General features: G+C 41.4%; 1 long non-coding RNA gene across 1 annotated transcript; it reads right to left on the bottom strand.

The window, feature by feature from the left end:
* Nucleotides 1-9,815: 9,815 nt before the first annotated feature.
* On the bottom strand, nt 9,816-11,758 carry LOC142209830 (uncharacterized). The gene is made up of 3 exons (XR_012716969.1): nt 11,738-11,758; nt 10,162-10,522; nt 9,816-9,904 (listed from the first exon to the last, which is right to left on the bottom strand). It is a non-coding gene; the product is annotated as an uncharacterized LOC142209830 (long non-coding RNA).
* Between the last annotated feature and the right edge of the window lie 401 nt (nt 11,759-12,159).

The following is a 12,159-nucleotide window of genomic DNA, read 5'->3' as shown; positions in this document are numbered from 1 at the left end:
TCCACAATTAATTGGTCCAAACTGGGCTAATTAGAGGCTCCCTCCACCATGAATTGGTCCAAACTGGGTTTTTTAGAGGCTCCCTCCACCATGAATTTGCCCAAACTGGGCTGTTTAGAGGCTCCCTCCACCATGAATTGGTCCAAACTGGGCTGGTTAGAGGCTCCCTCCACCATGAATTGGTCCAAACTGGGCTGGTTAGAGGCTCCCTCCACCATGAATTTCCCAAAACTTGGCTGTTTAGAGGCTCCCTCCACCATTAATTGGTCCAAACTGGGCTGGTTAGAGGCTCCCTCCACCATGAATTTGCCCAAACTGGGCTGTTTAGAGGCTCCCTCCACCATGAATTTGCCCAAACTGGGCTGGTTAGAGGCTCCCTCCACCATGAATTGGTCCAAACTGGGCTGGTTAGAGGCTCCCTCCACCATGAATTTGCCCAAACTGGGCTGTTTAGAGGCTCCCTCCACCATGAATTTGCCCAAACTGGGCTGGTTAGAGGCTCCCTCCACCATGAATTGGTCCAAACGGGTTTTTAGAGGCTCCCTTCACCATGAATTGGTCCAAACTTGGCTGTTTAGAGGCTCCCTCCACCATGAATTTGCCCAAACTGGGCTGTTTAGAGGCTCCCTCCACCATGAATTGGTCCAAACTGGGCTGGTTAGAGGCTCCCTCCACCATGAATTTCCCAAAACTTGGCTGTTTAGAGGCTCCCTCCACCATTAATTGGTCCAAACTGGGCTGGTTAGAGGCTCCCTCCACCATGAATTTGCCCAAACTGGGCTGTTTAGAGGCTCCCTCCACCATGAATTGGTCCAAACTGGGCTGGTTAGAGGCTCCCTCCACCATGAATTTCCCAAAACTTGGCTGTTTAGAGGCTCCCTCCACCATTAATTGGTCCAAACTGGGCTGGTTAGAGGCTCCCTCCACCATGAATTTGCCCAAACTGGGGTGGTTAGAGGCTCCCTCCACCATTAATTGGTCCAAACTGGGCTGGTTAGAGGCTCCCTCCACAATTAATTGGTCCAAACTGGGCTAATTAGAGGCTCCCTCCACCATGAATTGGTCCAAACTGGGTTTTTTAGAGGCTCCCTCCACCATGAATTTGCCCAAACTGGGCTGTTTAGAGGCTCCCTCCACCATGAATTGGTCCAAACTGGGCTGGTTAGAGGCTCCCTCCACCATGAATTGGTCCAAACTGGGCTGGTTAGAGGCTCCCTCCACCATGAATTTCCCAAAACTTGGCTGTTTAGAGGCTCCCTCCACCATTAATTGGTCCAAACTGGGCTGGTTAGAGGCTCCCTCCACCATGAATTTGCCCAAACTGGGCTGTTTAGAGGCTCCCTCCACCATGAATTTGCCCAAACTGGGCTGGTTAGAGGCTCCCTCCACCATGAATTGGTCCAAACTGGGCTGGTTAGAGGCTCCCTCCACCATGAATTTGCCCAAACTGGGCTGTTTAGAGGCTCCCTCCACCATGAATTTGCCCAAACTGGGCTGGTTAGAGGCTCCCTCCACCATGAATTGGTCCAAACGGGTTTTTAGAGGCTCCCTTCACCATGAATTGGTCCAAACTTGGCTGTTTAGAGGCTCCCTCCACCATGAATTTGCCCAAACTGGGCTGTTTAGAGGCTCCCTCCACCATGAATTTGCCCAAACTGGGCTGGTTAGAGGCTCCCTCCACCATGAATTGGTCCAAACTGGGCTGGTTAGAGGCTCCCTCCACCATGAATTTGCCCAAACTGGGCTGTTTAGAGGCTCCCTCCACCATGAATTTGCCCAAACTGGGCTGGTTAGAGGCTCCCTCCACCATGAATTGGTCCAAACGGGTTTTTAGAGGCTCCCTTCACCATGAATTGGTCCAAACTTGGCTGTTTAGAGGCTCCCTCCACCATGAATTGGTCCAAACTGGGGTGGTTAGAGGCTCCCTCCACCATGAATTTGCCCAAACTGGGCTGTTTAGAGGCTCCCTCCACCATGAATTGGTCCAAACTGGGTTTTTTAGAGGCTCCCTCCACCATGAATTGGTCCAAACTGGGCTGGTTAGAGGCTCCCTCCACCATGAATTGGTCCAAACTGGGGTGGTTAGAGGCTCCCTCCACCATTAATTGGTCCAAACTGGGCTGGTTAGAGGCTCCCTCCACCATTAATTGGTCCAAACTGGGCTGGTTAGAGGCTCCCTCCACCATGAATTTGCCCAAACTGGGCTGGTTAGAGGCTCCCTCCACCATGAATTGGTCCAAACTGGGGTTTTTAGAGGCTCCCTCCACCATGAATTGGTCCAAACTGGGGTTTTTAGAGTCTCCCTCCACCATGAATTGGTCCAAACTGGGGTTTTTAGAGGCTCCCTCCACCATGAATTTGCCCAAACTCTGCTGGTTAGAGGCTCAATCCACCCTGATTTTCAAAACAAATGTTGGTGCCAACCTCAACTTACTACAAGGGCCAAATTCACTGCTGGTGACAAGCTCTCCTCACTGCAAGTGCCAAATACACATGTTTCAAGGTGTTTTCCTACTGTCAGAGAGGTGGTATTGAGTGTGTAAAGTGTGTAGTTGTTAGGCTGTGATGTTGGGGTAATAGAGGGTCTTTGGTGTGTTAGATGCCCCCAGACATGCTTCCCCTGCTGTCCCAGTGTCATTCCAGAGGTGTTGGCATCATTTCCTGGGGTGTCATAGTGGACTTGGTGACCCTCCAGACACGGATTTGGGTTTCCCCCTTAACGAGTATCTGTTCCCCATAGACTATAATGGGGTTCGAAACCCGTTCGAACACACGAACATTGAGCGGCTGTTCGAATCGAATTTCGAACCTCGAACATTTTAGTGTTCGCTCATCTCTAGATAGGACATAAATTTCTGATCATTGATGGGGCCAACAGCTTGTCCCCCATGGATCAGATATTCACCGGTAGGTCCGTTCTCCATAATATGCATGGAGCTGGAAGCAGTTGGCTCCATTTCCTGTATGGTGGCCAAACACTGGTACTGCAGCTCACACTGAAGTCAATGAGAGATGGTCAATAATAACAGTACCCAGCCGCTATATAGGACACAGAATTATCTGTTTGTGGTCTTGTCTGTATAGCACAGACTAGAGCACAGACCAGCTCTCAACCCCCACCAAAGAGATATGTATGGCCTATCCCAAGGATAGGACACAATTAAAAAAAAAAAAAATAAAATTAATGGACAACCCCTTTAAATACCATGTTGCTATCTTATTATATTAACCTATCATTGCAGACCACGATGGAGACAGTTTCTTTCAGACATATTTGATATGTCCAGCTAAGTTAAAATATATGTCACATGATCACCAGCCTCTAAAGATAACACAATTTTGCAATATTGTGTCATAGAGTGGTATGTTGTATGTGCAGCCTCCTAGTGGTGGTGTTGTGATTTGCAGCCAATCCAGGGATTACCCAGCATTGGTTTCATGACAAATTGAAGTCCTTAAATTCTTAGAGTGGACACATCTCTACACCTATACTAGGAATCTGCTTAAGTCTCTAGTTATGTTAAAAAATAAAAAGAATTTTAAAAAAATTGTGGAATTTTGCTTCAATAGATTATTTATAGACATCAAATCTTAGGTTCTTTACACTGAAAAGTAAAATGTATTATTCAACTTCACTCACCTGGTTTAGGATCAGAGTCACTTTCAGTAGGATTGGAAAAACTCAATGAAATAACTAAAAAAAAAAAAAAAATTAAAAGTAAATTATAGATTTTTTGCAAGGAAATATTATAATTTATATTCTACAAAAAAAAAAAAAAAAAAAAAAAAAAAAAATATATATATATATATATATATATATATATTAAAAATTTAGCTTCTACAGTTCTAATAAAAATTGTGTTTTAATTTTATTTTTACATACCTGAAAAACATATCAAAAGTATCTTCACTGCAGCCATAATTCCTGAAATTTTGCTTTAAAAAATAAAAAATAAAAAAAATTGAGATTAATATTACAAATATAAAATTTTATGAAGTTTACATATGAAATGGAGAGACACAACACTACCTGTCAGTGACTACTCCTGAACACATAATGGACAAGTCTCAATACCCTGCAGATTTTAACCCTTAAGTACTATTATGGTGTCTATCATATAATGATATGTCTATAATAGTGGTGTATGAGAGACTCAATGATAGTACTTAAGGGTTAAACCTCCTGTTATGTAACCAGGAACTATTCATGGATTAAATATTCAATAATTAAACATTGCAGTTCCATGTGATGGACTCCACCCAAATGTTAAGACTTTCATGTGTCAAGCCTTATGAACGGAGGAGCACAGATTTCCCCTGAAGTGGTCGACCAGTTACGTAACACATTGTCTAATAAGTATGAGTCGGATATGAACTATAATAGAATTTGCAAATTCTATCTCACCCCTGCGTGGTATAAGAAGCAGGATGACCTCAGCCAGGGAGAGAAGAGGTGGCAGTGGTCACATGGGGTGCACCAAGCACCATGACATCAGGAGGAGGCCACCAGTTACGGCAAAGATGTCCAAGAGAGAATAAGTGTTTCTCCTAACCTCCTTTGGTCTCCACTTAATATACTTTGTTCAGAGAAGGAAAGTGTCTGAGAGCTTCCTATGAGATCTGGGACACTCCCGTTCTCCTACCTGTACCAGACTATTATCTATATGTTGGGTATATGGGAGGTAGTAGCACAGCCATTGGTATTGGTTACATTACTAGTAACAGTATCCATGTAATACAAGGACTAGACACACGACTATAATCTTATATCTTATTCCATAAAGATACAATGTAAGAAATAATAACTCACCGATAAGACCTCAGTAGTCAGTGAAGACTCCGACACCGACAGTGACAATGTGATGTACTATGTGTCCTGGAGATGTCACTTATAGGCAGCAGGTCCCAGTGATACAATAGACAGTACAGACGTATTGGCCAATAACCGGAATATAATATAATGAATAACAAAGAAATACTCGGCACAGACGCTCTATAGACTGGATTCTTTGTATTCTCTTGTGCTATTAGAACATACAGTGTCCGGAACATTTGTGACGTCAAGGAAAACGTTACCTTCCCTCCTGTCCTGGCCGCCATTTTGCTTCCTTCTCTCTGTGTTACTCAATCATGTCCTAAAAAGCTGTGAACAACAATAAGATATATAAGAGACACAAGCAAAGTTAACCCCTTCACGCCGCAGCCAGTCAGAGCTCAATCTGTCCAATCTGACCTGTGTCACTTCATGCCGTAATAACTTTAGATCGCAAACTCACCAAAGCGATTGTGAGATTTTGTGACACATTTACACAGTACTTTGTACTTAGAGGTAAATTGTAGTTGATGTATATTGTGTTTAATAATGAAAAAGTAGAAAATTTTGTGGAAATTTGTAAAAAAATCTGAAATTTACAAAGTTTGTAATGATGTGTTTTACCTACATAGTGTCGTATCACCCAAATAAGATCATAAATCTAACGTATCAGATCTCTACTAATTCAGTTCTGAAGGGCTTTTGAAAGGCCTCTATTAGAACCCCCATAAATCGCCCCATTCTCAAATCTTTACCCCTTATATAAGTCAAACCAGCACATATGAAGTATCTTAACCCAATATCCACTGGAAAACCATGTGCTCAAATACTAACGGATCATTAATGGAATGGCGATTAATAAAACTAAATTTTAAATTGTAACCAAACCATATAGAACCCCCAGCTAGATAAATAGATAACTGAAGGGTTGCGAAATAAGGTCTACCCCACTCCAAATAGAATGGGAGGTGGGGAATATAATGACTAATGCTGCGTACTGTGCACCCACAGCCGTATTATGGCGATATAACCAGACCAAAAAACTAGTTTCCCAATCCACAGGGCTAAGATTCATGAACTAGGGTGAAAAAATTATATGTTGTATATCAGCACTGATGAATAATATAAAACTGAACCTTTACTAAACACCCCTAAAAATGCACATATATACACATATATTATGTTTCTTTAGCCCTACAATTTACACATTCACAAGGGGTTAAAACAGAAAACACATCCCACAATTTGCTATGAACGTCCTTCTGACTATGGTAACGCCCCACGTGTGCAGAAAAAACACAGTATTTTAATTTACTGAAATAAATGAGCAGAATAAAGTTAAAATTGGAATTTTTCCAGGAATACACCATTTCAGTACCCGGCTTGGGTCAGCAGAGGCGCAGACTCCAAAAATTGGTAAGTGGAACGTCCTTGGTACAACAGCTTATGGAGTGTTTGTCGCTGGCACAGGCCTGGATACAACATATTGTGCACTGAAATGGCGGATTCCTGGAAAAATTATCATTTTCACATATCTGATTGTGCATTCATTTACACATTAATGCAACACTTGGGGAGTAAAAATGTTCACTGTACTCCTGAATAAATGACATGAGCGTTGTAATTTCCAAAATGGGGTCACATGTCAGGGGATTCCACTGCACTGGCATGTCAGGAAATCTGCAATATTGGCAAGACGTCTAAAAACCAAACCGTCTCCAAAACCCAAATAAAGCTGAGGTCACCGATGAGACCTGTGATAGGTCTCAGTAGTTACAAGGGCACAGGACATCATCAGGAGAGCGCTAGACACTGCGAGGAGGCCCAAAAGATGTTAGGGAAGAGGAGTATGAATATTTTTATTTTTGGGTTTGCTTGTTTTTTACATTCCCTGGGCCTCTATCTATTATAATCTGGAATCAGAAGAGACCCCAGAGTATAATGCGGTGGCCAGTTTAGTTTGCCCAAGATGAATTTCTATTTGTTTGGTTTCATAAGATATATAACAATTTGGAATATTTGGGTTGAATAAGGTTTGGTATGAGTCAGATTGTCCATATGGTCAAAATGTAAAAAAAAAAAAGAGTGGTAAAAGACAGAGAAATGTAGGAGGAAACACCGGCGCCATGTCACCTGCCAGTAAGAAGATGAGCCGCAACACGGCCAGCCAAGACTAACACGACCCAGCTGCACAGCACATGCCCCAGGTGTATTATGGAGGAAGCGGACGCCATTGTGAGCTCTATTACTCACTCATCACCTCAGTTCCACCAGGATGATACTAACAGTGACACCATTGTGTGTTCAGCGCTTTCCTCCTCTGACTTAACACTTTATTTGCCTGTAGAAAAGTTTCCATTCTGTCATCTCTGTCTTCACTGACCTCCAGTAGAGCAACTTCTTTTCTCCTAAGAGGCAGCACCTCGGGTGCTAAGAAAGATTTCCAGAACAATGTTCATGTTGATGAATTGGAATAAAACAGTCGGAATCAAACAGAGGTGAAATGCTGGGATGGTGGGGCTAGTGGTGGCACTTGTAGCCATGGTGGTAATATGGGCACTGGTAACTGTGGGAGTACTGGCTCAGGGAAGATCTCCAGAGGTGGAAATCATGAGGGGCAATGACATACCACAGCTGGAGAAAAGGGGCAGTGACCATCATGATGTAATGATGATGGTGGTGTGTTGGACAGGCCATTGGAACCAGAACAAAGTGATGATGACGACAACATTAGAGGAGGATGGAGGCGGTGATAAAGAACCTTAAAACCTACCATGGTCAGGCCTAGAGCAAGCTCAGGTGGTGATGGCAGAAATGGTTGAGCGTTACAGTCGGTGGCTTTGTGCAGCTTCTCCCATATGATTATTTTTCTCTACGCTGCCGGCCAAAAAAAGTGGGCAAGCAGGAAATAAGCCATGGCCATTGAGGTATAAATCTAGGAAAAATGAGTATCCTTCTGCACATGAGGCATCTCTAGCTCTTGGGGCAAACTTGAACTTGACCAACAATGCAAGCAAACCTTCCTTACCATGGTCATATAGGCAGGAGATGACAATAAGTGCCCAATTACTCTCTTGTCTACCAATTGAACCCTGCACCTGGCTATGTTGCTGAGGGTGCAGTCGATGACTTACCAATTGGTAGATTCCATTGTCCTTGGGTAGCAGATGGCCTGTGCTCATCCATGATGCCGGGTACCTAGCCACCATCATTTCAGAAAGAAAGGCAACCCTGTCTTGAAGTGTCACATGGCAGAAATATGGACCTCTCCTTGGAATTGATACTATGCAGGTTACCTTTGAAACATGGAACAGTGACTACTGCCAGGGACAGTACCAGTCTTTCACAGTCCAATGGGTTAATGTTTTGTGCAGCAATGACATCAACGCATTCCCAGCAACTTGGCCAGGTCCTAGTCACACCTTCATCACATTAGTCTGATATAACTCTCAGAAACAGCATCTCGCTTGTCCATAGGTTGTGTCTGATTTTGCAAAGTTCAGTTTGTCTTCATCATCGCAAGGCCCTTTAGAGAACCCATCACCGGACACCTACATGATACTGTAAGGAGATGGACAATGATTAAGGTCCACTATCATGTAGCAAGCAGGACTGAATGCTAGCCCTATATAGAGACCCTATACGTTTCCTATATCATCAGGGGTCTGATAAAGCTCCATAAACTAAGTTGATAAGAAAATTCTAGAACATTCGGACAACATGTCCAAATTGGAGTCAAATGGCATCAAAAATTACCCAGCACATCCAATATCATTACCCAAGTCCGGCGGGTCAGTCTTACTTCTAGAATATATCTAGGATTCACTTGGAGAACTGTTTGAGTTTACTTAGAATTTTATCGACTTTGCCTAATAAAAGTTAGATTTTATTCATATGTTAGACCGGTGATTTAGTTCAGCGAAGTTTTCTAAGATACAGGTCTTGGTATCTCGAGTCAGTGCATTAATTCAATAAATGACCACTAGGTGGCCACAAAACATCACAAATTCATGTTACTATGAAAAGCCGGTCGTCTCAACACAGACATACACAGATGTGATAGAAGTAACCCAAATGTATCCAAATGGTTAAACTGCTGCAGCATGACTAAGAAGATAAAGTCATGGTTAAATGTTTATTTCAATAATTTTTTCTTGTTTCTTGTTGCCCTCTGTGATAAGATCTCACACTGCAGCAGTCTAACCAATTGCACAAGTTCGGGCTAAGTCTGCTACCTCTGTATATGGACATGTCCAGCTAAAAAGGTAAGGCAAGGAAAGGGATAAGCCTATAATCACACAAGCGTGTTCTGTGAAAAACGGGCAAACCCTCCGCTTTTCTACCATTTTGCATCCATTTCACTGATCCTTCCTACACTTGAGTCTATCAAAGGATGTGTGAAAACTGACAAATACAAGACAGGTCCTATTTTTGATAGGATGTTCAAACAGACCGTCCATCAAATGGACCTTGTGAACCATAGATGAATGATATTGAGGCCCCCCACATGGTTCAAGGATCTTTCTTGTGCCTCGAGACCTGATCCGTGTCATTCCCGGTACATTCTGTGAATGTAGGTGGTGCGATGCCGGCGGATATTTTCCGACAGATTTATTATAACTCATACCAGTTACCTGCTCAATTTCAAGTAATAGGAGCAGAGCTGCAATTCCCCAGACCACCACTACACAGTGGATGGTGCTATAGCTCCATTCCTATATCTTGAATAGGGGCTGAGGGTCCTCTGCTCCTGTGCGCTGCAGCAGTTGCCGAAACAGCTGATCTGTGCAGGCTCTGAAGGCCGGACCCCCACAGATCAGATACTGTAGTCCTATCCTGTGGATAGGTTATCAGGATTAATCATGCATTAGGAGCTGGACAACCCCTTTAAGACAGATTTCTCAAATTTATAGCTTAGTAAATTTCCCCTTAGTAATATAATAAATGACAATAATTGCAGATTATACAGTTTTTTTTTTTTTTTTTAATTTGACATATTTGTCCTCAGAACACAGAACTAAGAACAGATCTTCTCTGCCAGATCTCCATCACGTCTTCCTTGATCAGGATCCTCTTTTCAGTGAATGATCACTGTATAAAAGTAAAGAAACAGGTGTAAGGTTAAGGCCCCATATGGCGTCTCACAGCCACAAAAGATGATAAAAAGGCAAAACAAAAAGAAGTAGCACAAGAACCAGAAAAAAAGAGAAAGGAAAAAGGGGGAAGATGATGATGAAGGAGGAGAAGTCCCTTGACGTAGACATCATAGAAGACCTTACATAATGATACAGTATAGATCTTGGTTACATTGCATGTATAGCTCACGTGTAGGGTTGGCGTAGACTTACCGAAAAGGACATTGATTCTTTGGGACACATTGTTGCTTAGGACCAATGACATATCCAGGCTTTGTACACACACATCCTTTGGTACAACTTTGTACACAAGCAATATCTGGTACAGGACAGTAGGACTCACAAGAGGCACAGTCTGACAATGCCGCTCCTTCAGGGCAACTTTCTTTTGTGGCGAGAAGCAGTGGACATTGTTCCTCTGGGATACATTGTTGATCTTGGCTTATGAGATATCCCTTCTGTGTGCATTTACACTCTCGCCTATTCCTTTTTCGACATCCGCTGTCTGGGACTCTACAGAAGGACAAACAACCGCTATAATTGTCCATTGTGGCTCCTTCAGGGCAAGTTTTTTCTGTGGATAGAAACATTAAGAATCTGACATTGTATCCATGAGAGAACAGACAAGAAACCCGAGACAGACTGATCAACCGATAGATCACTAATTTTGTATAAAAGCAAATCAACAAAAAACCCTTCAAATTCAAAAACTATCAATGGCGAGATAATATGTAATGTGTAGAGATGAGCCGATCTTGAGATTTCTGGATCAATTTTAAAATCCGATTTCCGATCATTTTCCAGCGGATCCCGATCATGAAATTTGCTCGATCGCTGATCAGGATCCAATCTTTCCCAATCACTCAAACTTATTAATGATATATACATGAATACAGTTGAGCCGATCTTGAGATAACCTCCGACCTTGATCCGGCCAGAAAAGATCGGGATCGGAATTCCAATCTTGATCGTAAAATTTACTCGATAGCCAGTCTTTTCCGATCTCGATCGTTCAACCCTAGTAAGGTGTAGACATGGACTGTTAATATTCTAAATGCAGGTCTATTCCAAAAAGAGACGGTCTGAAGGGGGGCGGTGGAGGTTTTTGTGCAAATTGTAGGAGCCCTAATATAAAACTATTTTATTTCTTTGGTGACACTTTGTTTCGGGAAGTGGAAATGTGTGACTGGATAGGAGATAGGAGTAAGAATTAGAAGTTAAGCAGGGGGAGGGAGTTTATTTTAATGCCTAATTTATCCCGGACCACCCCTTTAAACTATGACTGCAGATCATGATGAGGACAAATTGTATGGTACAGATGTGTCCTTCCTTACACCTTACATTTTATCTTAGCTGGAGATATCCAAATATGTAGGTCATGAGATGACCAGCTTCTCAAGATAACATGATTTAGCAACATTTTGTCACAGAGTGATATGTTGTATCTGCCGCCTCCCAGTGTTGTGTTGAAATTTTCCCAGCATTCCACAAAATTATATAGGATTGGTTTCATAACAAATTGTCCTTAAATTCTATTTGTGTAAGAGTGGACACATCTGTGCACATATACTAGGAATCTGCTGAAGTCTCTAGTTATAAAAAACCAAAAAGGAAAAAAAAAAAAAAAAAAAAAAATTATATATATATATATATATATATATATATATATATATATATATATATATATGTGTGTATGTATAGTGGAATTTTGCTTCAATAGATTATTCATAAACATCAAATCTTAAGTTCTTTTCACTAACAAGTAAATGTATTATTCAACTTCACTCACCTGGTTCAGGATCAGAGTCACTTTCAGCAGGATAAGAAAAACTCAAAGAAATAACTAAAAAAAAATAAAAATTATATTGTTACTTTTTATGTAAGGAAATATAATTTAAGTAAAAAAAAAAATAGAACAAAAATTAAAACTTAGAATAAATATTAAATAGGTTTCAATTTTTTCCATACCTGAACAATATAGCAAAAGGATTTTCATTAAAGCCATAATTGCTGAAAATTTTGCAAAAAAAAAAGAAAAAAAAAGAGAGAGAAAAGTCTGAATTAATATTACAAATTATATATATATATATATATATATATATATATATATATATATATATATATATATATATTTATATATATATACAAAGTTTACATGTAAAACGGACAGACACCACACTACCTGTCAGCGACTACTCCTCAGCACACAAT

Source organism: Leptodactylus fuscus, chromosome 6 (assembly GCF_031893055.1).
Source record: "Leptodactylus fuscus isolate aLepFus1 chromosome 6, aLepFus1.hap2, whole genome shotgun sequence".
Classification (NCBI taxonomy): domain Eukaryota; kingdom Metazoa; phylum Chordata; class Amphibia; order Anura; family Leptodactylidae; genus Leptodactylus; species Leptodactylus fuscus.
The sequence above is the reverse complement of the archived record's forward strand: the minus strand, read 5'-3'. Positions and strand labels throughout refer to the sequence as shown.